The sequence below is a fragment of the Mirounga angustirostris genome, unplaced genomic scaffold (assembly GCF_029215605.1).
Source record: "Mirounga angustirostris isolate CCGP_5_RB_7025 unplaced genomic scaffold, mMirAng1.0.hap1 SCAF_17, whole genome shotgun sequence".
Classification (NCBI taxonomy): domain Eukaryota; kingdom Metazoa; phylum Chordata; class Mammalia; order Carnivora; family Phocidae; genus Mirounga; species Mirounga angustirostris.
Window position 1 is genome coordinate 46,963,968 of NW_026991725.1, and position 16,849 is coordinate 46,980,816.

The window sequence follows — 16,849 nt, forward strand, 5'->3', positions numbered from 1 at the left end:
CTCCCTAAATTGATCTATAGATTAACACAATGCCAATAAAAGTACCAGGCAGCTATTTTGTAGAACTAGACAGGCTGAATCTCAAATTTAAATAGAAAAGCAAAGGATATAGGATATTCAAAACAGTCTGGAAAAATAAGAGCAAAGTTGGAGGACATATGTTACCTGACTTTCAAGACTTACTGTAGAGGGCGCCTGGGTGGCTCAGTTGGTTAAGCGACTGCCTTCGGCTCAGGTCATGATCCTGGAGTCCCGGGATCGAGTCCCGCATCGGGCTCCCTGCTCGGCAGGGTGTCTGCTTCTCCCTCTGACCCTCCCCCCTCTCATGTGTTCTCTCTCATTCTCTCTCTCTCAAATAAATAAATAAAACCTTTAAAAAAAAAAAAAAAAAAAAAAAAAGACTTACTGTAGAACTGACCATAAAGCTAATCTACTCCATTATTACGTAAGTTAGTGTATGAAATGGTAATATATATTATTAGCAATGTGATATTGGCACAAGGATAGACATATAAATCAATGGAAGAGAGTCCAGAAATAGACCTACACATATATAGTCAATTGATCATCAACAGTCTCCAAGGTAATGTAGATTAGTCTTCTCAACAAAAGGCGCTGGAACAACTGGATATTCACATGCAAAAGAGTGGATCTCAACCCTAACTCATACCACATGCAAAGATAATTCAAAATAAATAACAAACCTCCATGTAAGAGTTGAAACCATAACACTTTGACACAAAAAAAATATAAGAGAAAATTTTTTTAACTTTGATTTGGGTGAAGTTTTCATAGGACAAAAAAATATCAACTATAAGAAAAAAAACTAATAGACCAGACCTCATCAAAATTAAAAACTTGCTCCCTTCAAAAGACACTGTTAAGACAATGAAAAGCCAAGCCACAGAGTGGGAGAAAATATTCATAGAACACATATCTAATAAAAGAATTGTCTCCAGAAAATATAAAGAACTTTTACAACGCCATAATAACAAGACAAACAGCTCAATAAAACAAAATGGGCCAAATATGTAATAGACACATTACCAAAGAAGATCTATGAATGGCAAATGAGCACATGAAAAGATGTTCAACATCGTCAGTCACCAGGGAAATGCAAATTAAAACCAGAGTGACTAAAACTTAAAAGCCTGTCAATACCAAATGTTGGTGAGGATGGACAGCAACTGGAGCACTGCTGGTGGGAAAGGAAAATGGCACAACTGCTTTGGAAAAGAGTTTGACAGTTTCTTGTAAAGTTAGACATACAATTACCATATGACTCAGCTCAATTCCACCCCGAGGTGTTTATCCGGAGAAATGAAAACATATGCCCACACAAAGACTTGACGATGTATGTTAATAGAAGCAGTAAATCATGTTCAAAGCCAAAAACTGGAAACAATCCAAATGTGCATCAACAGGTAATCAGGTAAACAAATTGTATTATTTCTATACAATGGAGTATTACTCTGCAAAAAAAAAAAAAAAAGGAATGAACTAAAGATGAAATAGAAATAGATACACTTCTCCCTATTCTTCCCACTAAATATGAACATTATCTAGAAAACACACACAAGAAGACGCTAAAAGGTAGAGACAAGACAGACTGGCTAGGGACCTTGGGACCTCAGAAATGACATGGTAGTGAGTTCCTGGGGTTTTTGCCTCAGATATCTGGGTCTGGATGCTGGAGAAGCTGCCAACCTGAGAACACCAACAGGTACAAACAAAAAAATCCCCAAGAAATTTCTCTGGCCAACAGAAGAAGAAAGGGGGCAGACTAGCAAGACGGTAAACTTTTAGACACAATTGCTCTATGCCAGCCAAACACCCTGAAAAGGACCACAGCCCCATCAGCACCCCCATCAGCAAATGCTGAATGGACAACCCCAACCTCTACTCTTTTTTTTTTTTTCCCCAACCTCTACTCTTGTCTGGCTGTAACGAGGCACCTCTAACATTCCCCTGCTGGTGTGGTATCAGACAAAATTGGGTGGGAGCCGGGACTTTCTTCCCTACTTGGTGTCGATAAGGCTGCCCTTCCAAAACATCAGGAAAGACCACATGGGGAATCCTAGACTTCCATCCCCACCCAGCCATAACAAGGTGCCACTCCCACCCCACCAAGTCAGAGGAGGCCAACTGGATTGGCAGAGTGGATGAAAACGCACGCCCCAAGAGCACTCTGTTGAGTGAAAAACAGCCGATCTCAAAAGGTCACATACTGTATGATTCCATTTGTGTAACATTTTAAAAATGACAAAACTATAGAGATGAACAGATTAGTGGTCACCAGGGGTTAGAGATGGTGAGGGGAGGAGGGAGAGTGTGAAACCGGGGAGAGCTTTGGGGAATGGAAGAGCTCTGTAGCTTACTTGCAATGGTGGCTGCCCAAATCTTCACGTGACAGAATGACACAGAACTATCCATACCCATTGTACCAGTGCGATTTCCTTTGTCCTAGAGCTAACATTAGTATGCACATGGGACCTCTTTGTCCTATCTTGGCAATTTCCTGTGACTCTATAAATATTTCAAAATAAGGAAGTCCTTTTAAAGAAATGAAGGGCTGATAACCAAAATAAAGTGGTTAAATCACAAAGACATTACATTGAGTGGCTACAAAAGGCTATATGATATATGATTCCATTTATATGTAACCCTAGATAAGACAAATCTAACCTATGGTGACAGAAAGCAAACCACTGTTGTTGCCTAGGGCCAGGGAGGCTGACCGATATGTGGCACAAAGAAATATTTTGGGATAATGAAAATATTCCATGTATTTATGTGGTCATAAGAATGTATAAGTCTGTCAAAACTCATGGGAATTACAATTACATGCATTTTATTGTATATAAACTATACCTCATCAAAGTTGATTTAAAATTACTTCACAATAAAACCAAAAAAGTCCCTAGTCACATAATTTCATGAAAAGAAAAAATACTCTAATATACAGTAAAATATTCAATTGTACATTTTTGTTATAAAATACGGCATACTTGGCCATCTGAGTACCAACTGGCTGAGAAAGTCAAATCCAACTGTAACACCACATATGTACACAAAAGCCTTGCTAACATAGATACTTGGTCTGTATATACCTTCCAAAGTAATATTCATATATTGGAGACCCTCCTGTTATCCTCAAAGACTGACAGGTGGAGGCTTCATGGCCCATTTGCGTTGATCAATTACTTCACTGGCCATGCAGAAGTGTACCCCACCAGAAACCAGAAGGTGACCACAGTTGCAAACAAAATGAGGGTGAAAGGATTCCTCAGTATAAAAATTTCTTATATAATTCACTCAGATTACAAAGAGACCAAGATCCCACTACTGTTGAAATATTCTACTTGGCCATTATACCAAAGTACAGGGTCACCACCAAATAACTCCAGAGAAAACCCCCAACCTAAAAATTTTCAAACAAATTTCAAAATATTGGTGACAGACTCTCTGTACTATCTTTGTAATTTTTCTGTAAATCTGAAACTACTTTAAAATTTAAAGTTATTTTATTTTATTATTATTTTTTAAGATTTTATTTATTTGACAGAGAGAGACACAGCGAGAGAGGGAACACAAGCAGGGGGAGTGGGAGAGGGAGAAGCAGGCTTTCCGCCAAGCAGGGAGCCCGATGCGGGGCTCGATCCCAGGACCCTGTGATCATGACCTGAGCCGAAGGCAGACGCTTAACGACTGAGCCACCCAGGCACCCCAAGGTGACCTACTTTAAAGTACCTCCTCTAGGAGAGCTGATGGGACACCCTTCCTAAGCTTGGGGGGGGCAGGCACCAGGACAAAACTGGACCCCCCAAGAAAACAATTCTTCAGAAAAAAACAAAAAACAGAGGATTTCTCCTTTTGACTATATAAGGGAAAAAAAAGAAATATTAAGTAATGAGTCAAAGTGATAATATAAGGCCAATCACTGGGCAAACAGTTTTCTCAGACCCAAATGTACTGTCCTTCAAACGGCCTGACTCACCCAGAGAGGTTCTAGAAACATAAAAAAGCCAGCAGATGCCCAATTCCTGCCCCTGAGAGAAGTTCCCAAGCAACTAAGAGAGGAGAACCATCTGGAAAAGGACCCCCAGAAAGACAGCAAGAAATTCACTCCACATCCAAACTCACTCAGATCCCAGGCTGTCTGGGAAGAACGCTGCTCACAGGTTGGCACGCTGTTTTAAGTCACTCTTTCTTGGACCCAGACCACAGGTGCCCTTGTCCCCCAGTCCAGAAACTGTACCCCTGCCTTACCCCTTGCATTATTCAGGATTCTTTGTTCACATGTAACAGAAAGTCAATTCAAAGTGGCTTTTAAAAAAGAAAAGACATTTATTGGTTCCCATAATTTAGAAAGTCAGAAGTAGTCTGACCTCAGATGTGGCTGGATCAAAGGGTTCAAACAATATCATCAAGATTCAGTCTTTCTCGTCCGGGGCCCACCTTTGCTTTCCTCTATGTCGGCTTTATTCTCTGACAGGCTTTCACCAAGTGGAAGGCACTGTGGTCAACAGGCCTAGAGTCTACAAGGTTGGCAGCCATGGTGGAAACACAAAGACTTCATTCCTCCTATTTCCATCAAAGTCTCAGAAGTAAGCCTCAGTGTCTCTGAGGAACCCATCCTGGGCCATGTGTCCCCCTCTTGACCGACCGCTGTCCCAGAGGACACTGCATAGTGTTCAGTGACCCGGTTACCAGTGGACAAACGAGCAAAACCAGTGGACACCCTGGGATTTACCAGCAATCCACATTCCAGTAAAGGCAACAAGAGTCTGAAAACAAAACAAAAACAAACAAGCAAACACACGAATCTCTGACAGACTGAGCAGGTTTTCGGATTTGTTCTCCTCAAGGAAAGAGTAACAAGTACTGACACATTAAACTTAATAAGCTTCTTTGAGGAGTCTGGAGTTACGAGTTCATACATGTAAAAAGCACGTAGATGAATGTCTGGCCCAAGGTAAGTACTGTAGAACTGTTAACTAACATCACAGAAGCTCCTGGAGAAGGAAGAAGAACATATCCTAACAGGCAGGGTGGAAGTGAATAGTTTAATCTAAATAATAAAGAAATGTAAGCCAGTTTTGTAACAAACTGGGGAAGCAGGATATATTGGTTAAACTACTCTTGCTTCTTTGATTCATAGTTTGAGAATCACAAGACTGTTTCAAAATATCTTTTCAGTCCCCAATACAAGGGGAGTTGATAAGGAGTAAATATCAATGCTGATTACAAGTTGGCGGGCTGAAAGAAACTGGAGTCTACCTTCTACACCAAATTCTAACCATAAACACAATAGGAAGTATATTATAGATAAATGAACACCTATGCTCCAAAATTAGAAAGTGAGTGGTTGGTGGGAAAGAGAGGGAGAACTTGCTAAAAGACAGAAGTCATACTAGATGGAAAGGGAAAACCAGCCTAGAACATCAGCAGGAATAGAGAGAGAGGAATCACACTCTGCTCCTCACCAGCAGCACATCCATCCACTTCCAACTTCCAGTGGAAACAAATACAGAGTGCAACTGTGTCAGCAACACCAGCCCCTCTCCCCAGCGGGGCTGTGAGCACCAAGACAGCGCACAATCGAATAGATAACACGAACTATGAGGAGGATAGAGTTCTTTTATGAAGAAAGAATTAGCAGGCAGTTGAGAAGTTTCCAGCCTCAGAAGACACACACTCAAAAACTGGAAGAACTTACTGAACTCTACCTCTGAAACTAATACACTATATGTTAACGAACTAAATTTAAATAGAATAAAGATTTTTTAAAAACTGGAAGAACTTAAACCCAATGAAATAGAATTAATAAAGTATCAGAATAGGACTTTAAGTATAAACAATATCTTCAGAGACATAAGGGTAGATAGTGCAGTCATGAAGCAGGAACTGGAAATTATTAAATGGAACAATGAGAGAAGCTGGAAATAAAAAAGTGTAATTGTGGGGCGCCTGGGTGGCTCAGTTGGTTAAGCGACTGCCTTCGGCTCGGGTCATGATCCTGGAGTCCTGGGATCGAGTCCTGCATCGGACTCCCTGCTTGGCAGGGAGTCTGCTTCTCCCTCTGACCTTCCTCCTTCTCATGCTCTCTGTCTCTCATTCTCTGTCTCTCAAATAAATAAATAAAATCTTTAAAAAAAAAGTGTAATTGCTGAGATTACAACTCAGTGGCAGAATGGACACAGCTAAAGAGCAAATTTGTGAGCTGGAAAACTCAGCCAAGGAATGTTCTCAAAGTACAAAACGCAGAAATAGAAACACTTTTATGATAAAGTGAAAAAGAAATACTAAGGAACATGGAGAATAAATCCAAAAGTTCTAACATCCATCCAAAAGTTCAAGAAGGAGAGATGAGAAAAAAATGGAAGAGTGGCACTATTTAAAGAAAAAAATGTTCTTGCAAGTAATCATGAAGGACTGGGGCTCTTCCCCCTTCTTTCCTCTCATTCCTTTCTCCACCAAAATGCCAGTTAAGGGACATTTTTTAAAACATAATTACAAAAGGAATTAGAGATTGTTGGTTCACAAACTGGCCCTGTATGCAGAGGGGGCAGGGAGAGACTGAAAAAAGAGGCAGATCACCCTAGATTGGTAGGTGGCAATTTTAATAAGCAAGGGAACTTACTTACGAGGCTTGTCTCGGGTGGCTGTAAGATGAGCAGATCTCCACACCTGCCTGACAAATCTTAAGTTTGTAAAGAAGCCATAAGTGGGTTCAGTCCCATATACCATCCAGATGGTCTCAACAACACATTGTTCTCTGTGTCCTTGAAAATGGCTCCCCCATGGGAATGGTGGGGAGAACATACATTCCAGGTGTAGGGGAGGTGACAAGGAGTCTCCGATTGCCTTAGTCCAGCTCTTGGGTGAACTGTGATCACATTCTCTTGATTACCTCTCCCAAAAAAGATGATGCAAGAGTAGATAAGAAATGACATCTATAGTTTGGAAGCTGAAAGCACGTGGACAAGTGGTAATTAGTTTAGCAGACTAGAGAAAGTTAAAAAGTCAAATGTCTACAGGGTATGGGTGGGCCAATCAGCTCAGATCCCCCACAAAGGCTCAGGAACTGGGATACCAATGAACCTTGCAGTTACGGGTGTAGGTGCGACTGAGCACAGAACTGCTTGAAAATCCGAATGAGAAGCAAGCAAATGGCCCCCACAGTCCTTTATCGGCCCACTCAGGCAATTCTCTCTCCTTCTCCTCAAGAGAAGACTAAAAGTTTATCCTCTTATAAGGCAATGGGCCCTGGACTCAGGACATCAGGTGGGTGTGCCCTACTGAAAACAGAAAATCTAAATGAAAGCCAACATGCCAAATGGTGAGTGCCTCGTCCCCTTTCTCCAAATCCTGCCAAGAATGCTGATGGCCAGGCTTACACACCCCAAAGAGGAAACTGGAATGTTGCTCTCTGGAGAATCCAAGCATCCCACTAGGAAATGCCTAAAGATAATGATACTAAGATCCCACACCAATGGCCAGGTCTCTGCTCATTCCTTGGACAGCCCCACAATGGGCTTTGTTAGTGCCTCAGGCTTAAATATGAAGAGAAAGCCAAGGATCACCAGACATTTAAAAAGAGAAAGGGACTCAAAAAACAGGAATAGTGCAGGAATAGAAGTTTTTTTCAACTATAATTACCCTGTTCAGAAATACTAGAGAAGATTTAGCATCCTTGAAACAAGAGAGGGGTGGGGGTTTTTTTTAAGTTTTTATTTAAATTCCACTCAGTCAACATACAGTATATAATATTAGTTTCAGGTGTACAATATAATGATTCAACTCTTCCATACACCACCCGGCGTTCATCACAAGTGCACTCCTTATTTCCCATCACCTATTTCACCCATCCCCCCCACCTACCTCCCCCCGGTAACCATCAGTTTGTTCTCTACAGTTATGAGCCTGTTTCTTGGTTTGTCTCTCTCTCTTTTTTCCCTTTGCTCATTTGTTTTGTTTCTTAAATTCCACTGAGTGAAATCATGTGGTATTTGTCGTTCTCTGACAGACTGACTTAGCATAATACTCTCTAGTCCCATCTGTGTCATCGCAAGATTTCACTCTTTTTATGGCTGAGTAATATTCTATTGTATCTATATACCATGTCTTCTTTGCCCATTCATCAATCGATAGACACTTGGGCCGTTTCCATAATTTGGCTATTTTGTAGATAATACTGCTATAAACATCTGGGTGCACGTATCCCTTGGAATTAGTATTTTTGTATTCTTTGGGTAAACACCCAGTAGTGCAGTTGCTGGATCCTAAGGTAGTTCTATTTTTAACTTTTTGAGGCCCCTCCATACTGTTTTCCACAGTCGCTGCACCAGTTTGCATTCCCACCAACAGTGCACAAAGGTTCCTTTTTCTCCACATCTTTGCTAACACCTGTTATTCCTTGTGTTGTTGATTTTCACCATTCTGACAGGTGTGAGGTGATATTTCACTGTAGTTTTAATTTTTATTTCTTTGATGATGAGTGATGGTGAGCATCTTTTCATGTGTCTGTTGGCCATCTCTATGTCTTCTTTGGGAAAATATCTAGTCATGTCTTCTGCCTATTTTTTAATTGGATTATTCATTTTTTTGGTGTTGAGTTTTATAAGTTCTTTGTATTTTTTGGATATTAGCCCTTTATCAGATAGATCACTTGTAAATATCTTCTCCATTCCATAGGTTGCCACTTGGTTTTGTTGTTTCCTTCACTGTAGAGAAGCTTTTTATTTTGATAAAATCCCAATAGTTTATTTTTGCTTTTGCTTCCCTTGCCTCAAGAGACATGTCTAGAAAGAAGTTGCTACAGCCAATATAAAAAAAATTACTGCCTGTGTTCTCTTCTAGGATTTTTATGGTTTCAGGTCTCACATTTAGGTCTTTAATCCATCTTGAAGGTATTTTTATGTATGGTGTAAGAAAGTAGTCCAGTTTCATTCTTCTGCATGTTTCTGTCATGTTCTTCCAACATCATTTGTTGAAGAGACTGTCTCTTTCCCATTGGATATTCTTTCCAACTTTGTCCGAGATTAGTTGACCATAGAGTTGTGGGTCCATTTCTGGGCTTTTTATTCTGCTCCATTGATCTGTGTGTCTATTTTTGTGCCAGCACCATACCGTTTTGATGACTACAGCTTTGTAGTATATCTTGACGTCCGGAACTGTGATGCCTCCAGCTTTGCTTTTCTTTTTCAAGGTTGCTTTGGCTATTTGGGGGTCTTTTGTGGTTCCATACAAATGTTAGGATTGTGTTTCCTAGCTCTGCAAAAAATGCCGGTGGTATTTTGATAGGGGTTGCACTAAATCTGTAGATTGCTTTGGGTAGTATAGACATTTTAGCACTATTTGTTCTTCCAATCCATGAACATGGAATATCTTTCCATTTCTCTGGGTCATCTTTACTTTCTTTCATCAGTGTTTTATAGTTTTCAGAGCACAGGTCTTTCACCTCTTTGGCTAGGTTTATTCCTAGGTATCATTGTTTTGGGTGGAGCAAAGTGTTTTTTAAAAGTAACAAAGAACAAAACAGAAAAGATTCAATAGCAGAAACATTTTTAATTTAATAGAAAAAGTGGAAATGAAGTTCACTACTCCAATAGAGTAGTGAAAAGGAGCTGGAAATTAGAAGAGACAATATGTGGACTTTTTTTTTTTTTAAGTAGGCTTCACACCCAGTTTGGAGCCCAATATGTGGACTATTAATTGGATGTCTAAGTCACTGTATTTTGAAATTTCTTTGTTATGGAAATTAGCCTATACTTACACTAACAAAAATACCTTCAAAATTCTGAGGGAAGTTCATTTCCCATCCTGGATTCCAGTCCTAGGCAAATTACCAAGCAAGTGTGAGTTGAATAAAGACATCTTCAAATATGCAAGATCTCAAAAAACTGTACCCCGTAAGCTCTCCTTCTCAGAACGCTGCTGGAGCAACTGCTTGTGCTGGACCCCTTGTGCACCAGCTACACGAGAAATACCTAAGTACCGCCTCACTAACCATTGTTCCATATAAACCACCGTATCTAACATGGACCCCTGAATTCTGGAATACATTTTAATGAAATCATCTATACAGATAGGGGACCTGCAAAAAAGTATTCACTTGAGACCCCGCACACCCTAGAGGCAGCCCTAATGGAGACTTTTACAACACTGAAGAGGTTGTAAGTAAGCTTTGGGAAGGGATTCATTACAGGGATCAGGGCAGAAGGTGACAATGAAGTACCAAAGAGAGAATGGGTGATGAGACTCTCAATCAAGCCCATGACTGTTCCGGAGCTATTCCACCTGCTTGTTACATGTGTGACTTTGAGGACATCCCTGCCCCAATTTGAGCCTTAGTACCTTCATTTATGAAACAGTAGTAATAATATCTACTTCTCAGAGTCTTGTAGAACTAATTAGATACATTCATTTTCTTACTTTCATCAAACACACACACACACACACACACCCTGATTGTAGCCAATTGTTTGGGGATGGGGATGGCAGTGTATGCATCTTAAGAGAGTCAATCTTTGCTCTCTTCAATTTACAGACACTCATGGAAAAGACAATGATGCCTGAGAATTCAATCTTGGGAAGTCATTTCTTTATGTAGCTAAAGTAGCAGATGGCCTATTATTTACAAAACACCTTGAAGACCCATTGTGGTTTCAGAAAGCCCGGAGACAGAGCAGAGTCTGAAGAAGAGTGAGACTATGAGAAATAAGTTGTTTTACACAATAAGAAAAATACAGACTTTCCTCAAGTACGCCATTGCTGAGGAGAGGACGGAAGTGGGGAGAGGAGGTAAGAGGGCCTGTGAATAAATAGAAATAAGATCAAGTAAGAAATTCCCACAATTCACCTGTGGGTTGGGTATGGGGGTGCCAAGGATCAGGTCAACCAGAGAGAAGTTTCTAGTGGAAGGAATAACTGCAAAAAATGTTAAGGATATAGATGGCCAATATTAAGTCTTACAAGTGATCCTGGCTTTATTTTAAATTTTGATATCTTAGTTCATCACATATTTTTCTTTGCATTCATTTTGATTTTTTAAAATACTGCATCGGGGCACCTGGGTGGCTCAGTCGTTAAGCATCTGCCTTTGGCTCAGGTCACAAGCCCAGGGTCCTGAGATCGAGCCCCGCATTGGGCTCCCTGCTCGGCGGGAAGCCTGCTTCTCCCTCTCCCACTCCCCCTGCTTGTGTTCTCTCTCTCGCTGTGTCTCTCTCTGTCAAATAAATAAATAAAATCTTTTAAAAATAATTAAAATAAAATAAAATACTGCATCAAAATATTTTATATCTTGATTACTGAGTTTTGGGGGGCCCCTTAAATGTTGTGCCCAAGGTGAGCGCCTCACTCACCTCACCCTAGTCCCTGGTCCAGCTGTCACCCTTTCAAACCTTCAGTACGAGTCTGTCACATGGAAGGAACATCTGACGGCCCAGGGACACAGACCATCAGGCAAGACACGAAAATTATCTGGAAATCAATGAGTAAGAAATTTGATTAATGTAGGATTACAAGATAAACATTAGAACAAAGAGAAAGATAAACAGTGGCCAGGATCCCAGAGAAGGAGTGGAATTTCTGTATCCCCCATGGTAGACCCCACACTCCTTTGTCCTCTACCCTTTGTTTCTTTCTTTTTTTTTTTTTTTAAAGATTTTATTTATTTATATGACAGAGAGAGATAGCGAGAATAGGAACACAAGCAGGGGGAGTGGAAGAGGGAGAAGCAGGCTTCCTGCCGAGCAGGGAGCCCGATGCGGGACTCGATCCCAGGACCCTGGGATCATGACCTGAGCCGAAGGCAGATGCTTAACGACTGAGCCACCCAGGCACCCTACCCTTTGTTTCTTTAAGATGGAGTGGGAGATGCAAGACACCATGGGTGTGACCCTCTAGCGCAGTCCTAAAAGATCAGCCAGGAATTGGATATTAGGTCTCTAAGAAACAGAGAGCTGCAGTTGGGGGTGGAGAGAGGACCCAGGATTAACTCCTCAACCCCTTTATGAAATGCTGAGAAGAGCCAGCTTTGGACCAAGTAAATCCAAGTAGTTTCATAGATGCCAGTCTCACGAAAGTGGGTCTATGAGGCCTCTCTTGACACCATGTTTGCTTAAAATGCAAGTTGATAACATGTAAGAATGGGGCCTGGTGTCCACACCTGCTCTACCTCTGATGTTGGGGAGTAAGAGCAAGGGAGGGGCTCATGTCAGCCTCTGACAGAGCCTCAGGATCCCTGTTCCACCTGTTAATGATCTGGATGATTGCAACCTTTTCTTTTTCTTGTGTCTAGCAACCACGCAGTGAGTACTGCTGGGGAAATCACACCCCTGAGCCATATTTCTCTACCTTCTTCTCCATTATCACCCCCTTACAAAACCTAGAAGACACTGGTTTCTTCACTGCTTTCTGCCCCTACCGCCTGAAATGTTAGTACCTTAATATACCTGTTTGCACGTGTGATCCTTCGGAGGGCCACCAACCACTGCAATATCGGAGACGTTGCCCGGCCCGTGTGAGCATGCAGGGTCTACGCCCATGTCCTGGGTGCCTTTCCTGGATTTTATCTATCCCTCAGGGTCTTCCCTCATCACCCACACCCCTGTTCTCCTGGACCTCTGCCAGTCACCCGGCCCCAGCTATGGCCCTCCTTTCTGGGAGGGCGCACCACACCCTGATCTGCACTCTGCCTCCGTCCCTCTGCGGGACCTGCTCTCCATCCCACCACAAAGAGCGCCGTGTCCCCCACACACGCTCTCACCCAGCAACTCCACGCGGAAGAACTCGGACAAGCACTTGCCTGGCAGATGGCAGAACTAAATGCAGTGCTTCACCACAACTGTTTCTACCCAGCTGAAGAGTTTCAAGGGCCAGGGATATCGAGTAAGACTGGTATGCCCGATCCTTAGTGGACCTAACTGAAGGACAATGGGACCTGTTTCTACCAACTGTGTAGCAGCCTTTCGAGGGACAAGCTTTCAACTTTTAATTAACATAAACACTATGAACACCCCCTCTTTAACCGTTAAAAATTTCTGATTTATCACTGTCCACAAACAGTTCAATGTGTGTCCAGGTGAATTCCTCTGCCTGACAAGTAAAGACAGCATTGTTGTTTTCAGTTTATCTATTTTATTCTTGTTTTAGTGGGTTTTTTTTTTTTATTCTGGTGGTCTTTTATTCTTTACATCTTTTTCTTGGACTCTAATCCACAGAAATAAAACCACCAAGTGCATAAGAATGTAAGTACAGGGGCGCCTGGGAGGCTCAGTCAGTGAAGCATCTGCCTTCGGCTCAGGTCATGACCCCAGGGTCCTGGGATCGAGTCCCGCATCGGGCTCCCTGCTCTGCGGGGAGCCTGCTTCTCCCTCTGCCTCTTCCCCTGCTTGTGCTCTCTCTCTCACTGACAAATAAATAAATAAAATCTTTTTTTTTTTTATATAGTGATCCACGATTCATTGTTTTCGTATAACACTCAGCGCTCCATGCAGTACGTGCCCTCCTTAATACCCATCACCGGATAAAGAAAATCTTTAAAAAAAAAAAAGAATGTAAAAAGAATGTACTTGCCCTTCGTAGCATTCATCACATGAACATGGAGTACCACACAACTGTTTAAAAGAATACGTCAGATGAATCACTACTGAACTCCAGACGTTTCCATCAGCAACATCTCTTAAGTGAGAAAAGCGAGCTGCAGGAAAATGTATACAAAGATTTTTTTAAACAACCAAAACCAACCACTCCTAGAAGTGTATTCATGAGCGAAGAGGATTCTCTGAATGCACAGAAACTTGAGCAGACCCTTTGGGCTTACCGTGGGTGTACCTGCTAGGATTGGGGTAGCAGAAGTGGTGGGAAGGAAGGCAGCTAAAGGGTAAGAATGTGTCAGCTTTTTTTCTCTCTGAATGGACACAGCTCCCTGAGAGCAAACCACCTTTGACTCTTCTCTGAGCCTTGAACGTCCCCCTCTCTGGCACCTTTCTGAGGTCCCACAAAGGCCCTTCCTTCCCTGCCACACACTCCCCATCTCCCACCCTGGCCTAATAGTCCCTTGGTCTGCAGAATAGGTGGATGAGGAGGAGGGGGTAAATTTGCCTAAAGGGCCCAAGACACTACCTGGAAGAAAAGAGACTGAGATTCTAATTCTTTTTTCACATTGCTCAACATTAACCAAGTCCTCTGTGGAAGACTGAGAAGGTTCTACTAGAGATCCACCAGCAGGAAAGAACACGAGGGGTCCCAAGAGGGAACCCTCTGTGAGGAAAGTGGCCGCTCAAATGACCAGGCTCAATGCCAAGGCCTGACGGTTTAAGAGGCTAAAGCTGGACGTGGCCCTGGCTCAGGCCCCCTCGCACCAGTCACTCTTGGGGACTGTGCCCGAGCCCGTGTGAACTAAGGGTTTGGAAAGCCCAAGTGTCTGTCACCAATGGTGGCCTAGACGAGAATCCCCGCAGGCCTGGAAACCCACCCGTTAGACCTTGCAGGACAGGGTTTCTGCAGCTACACCCCCAAACAAGGACAGAAGCAAGCTGCGACACTCAGACGGAAGGGCTGGACTTGTTGCAAGGACGGGCGAGCGAGTCCTGAAGTGACTGATTGCAAAAACAGATGATATCATTTCTCCCCTGCAGTCAGGTCCTGTATCTGCGCGGCCTAACGTTACATAGTTTACACTGCCGGGCTTGCCTGCCCGATTCGTCCTCGGGGAACAGAGAGAAACGTCTGCAGCCCCGTGCTGAATATGGGCCCCACACAGTCCTGTGGCGGGCGCAGTGGTGTTACCCTCTCAACTGACTGCGGGCACGCGAGAAAGGAAGGGGATGAAATTATTCTTAGGTTCAGAAAAACACTTTCACAAGCCTTTCTGGCTATGAAATGTCAGGGCCACCCCTGTCACCCCCAGGCCCCAGGGATAACCTAACGAGGTAAGCTTTGATCAAGAAGTTCAGCTGCCCTGCTCGGAGAGGTCATGGGACTGTGGGAGCTGGCTGGCTGCTGACACAGAGGATGGGGTCTGGGAGTCTGGAAGAGGGGGTGAGCTCAGCCTCGGGGTGCTCATGGGGCAGATGAGGACTTCCCTACCGCAGAGGGCCAGGCAAAATCCAGCCCTTGGCCCTTCCTGCACCACACAGAACAAAATGGTCATCGTAAGGGAAAAAAAATTTAAGAGGTTTAAATCTCCCTATTGAAAATAAGAGACTGCCCCCCTGTGCCCTTGTCTGAGGGCATTTACGTTAGAAAACGTGTCATTTTACCTTCTTTCTCTGTCTCTTTGAAACGTGTGTAAATCTTTTTAGAAGCTAAACAAGCCTCTAGTCAGCTTTATGATCCAGGAATGTCTTTCCCAAGGGCCTGGGATCCACCTCTTTGAAATGTCAACATCAAAGGAGATCGCATCCCTCTCTCCTGGCTTCTGTGGGAGGCTGGAAGCCTAACCTGGGTGGGCTCCGTGCTCCACGTTGCAAAACCGCCTCCGATCGTAAAGATACAAGAACTTTGTGTTTCTTATGATTTCGCCTGGTAATAATACAGACGGCCATCAATTACCAGGTAAAGTTAGGATGAACGGTGTGTAGCAAAAGGTGCCATCAAGCCTCTTGAGGGCTGGATACTGTTTACCTTGAGAGCGTGTGTGTAATGGGCTGCACCCGTTCGGCTTATATGGCTGCGGAAGATTTCTTTCTGCCTTTGCGGTCTCTTAGCGGGTTGCCAGGGAGGCACATCACATTCTGGTCTAATGCTTCTTCAAAAAGAAAACTGTTTCTTTCTCTGCTACCTTTTGTGGAGAGGTTTTTCAGGGCTGGGAATTTTTGTTTTTAATTATATTCCCCCAACATAACGCAAGTGCTTAACAAGGAAGAAGAAAAGAAGTGGGAGGAAGGTTCTAGAGGAGTAAGACCCCTAGTGGGAGTCTGGGGTCTTTGGAGGGACCTGGAGAAACTGTGTGTGGTGGCGGAAGGCAGAGGAATTTCTAGGAGGGATGCAGACATTCAAGTGGAAATCGTTTACCATCTGTAAATAACAGACTAATAGCAGATGAAACATACTGGCATCATCTAAGTATTTTAAATATATTAACTCACTTAGCATATGCGCTAACTAGGATTATTCTCGATTATTCATTCCTCCTTTGCCATGTGACCCTGCAGTGCACTAGACAGGACAGAAAATGTGTCACAAAACAGCAGGGAAGCAGGTTGAAGGATGGACTGATTTGGGCAGTAGGTCTGAAACAAACTCTCTTATAGGCAAAAATGACCTTTTGGGGTCTCCGTGGGAAAGGTCAGGTCCAGCTACTACACAGGATGGGAATGTGAGCCATTTCATTGGGTGACCCCCAAAACTGGAGGAACTGGGAGTCGGCCAATGGCAGAGACACCCAGTCCTGAGCACAGAGGATGTAGGGAGGAGTGGGCCTAGAAATAAGAAAGGGAATGGCACCCTAGTAAGAACCAGATACTTCTGTGAGGTTGGAAGACTGTCACGTGGGTCTAGAAGTCCTCTTGTCCCCAATAACCAACACACCAAATCATTTTGAGGGTCAGGCTCAAGAAAGCAGATTTACCTTGCCCTGCCCTGGCCCAGGCCACCAGACATACCCTGGGAACCAAATGTTTACAGTGACCTGGAGCAGGATCTAGACAGGGACCTGCAGGAGGCTTCCTCAGATTCCTGGGCGGGGGGGGGGGGGGGGGGGGGGGGGGATGGGTGACAAAACCTGAGTCCTGAATCATCCTAGTGCTTACAAAGTCCCTAACCAGCACTGGCCCCTAGTTTCCTGCCCTCAGAGCCACGCAGGAAATAGCTGGGGGGAGGGGGGAAATAAGGACAACAG

General features: G+C 43.3%; 1 protein-coding gene across 11 annotated transcripts in view; it reads right to left on the reverse strand.

Annotated features, from left to right (window-relative positions):
* The window catches only part of LOC123854581 (polyunsaturated fatty acid lipoxygenase ALOX15), a 71,743-nt gene that overhangs the window by 40,688 nt on the left and 14,206 nt on the right, over positions 1 to 16,849 (reverse strand). For 3 of the 11 annotated variants that reach the window (XR_010408495.1, XR_010408496.1, XR_010408492.1), the window contains exons 4-5: positions 13,582 to 13,705; positions 11,367 to 11,484 (exon numbers count right to left, since the gene is read on the reverse strand). The exons of 2 other annotated variants lie outside the window; for them this stretch is intronic. The gene's annotated coding sequence lies outside the window, so the exon portion shown is untranslated. Of the gene's footprint in view, positions 1 to 183; positions 1,473 to 6,643; positions 11,231 to 11,366; positions 11,485 to 13,581; positions 13,706 to 16,849 lie in introns of all 11 variants that reach the window. 6 more of the 11 variants (XR_010408493.1, XR_010408491.1, XR_010408490.1 and 3 more) reach the window with 6 other exon arrangements.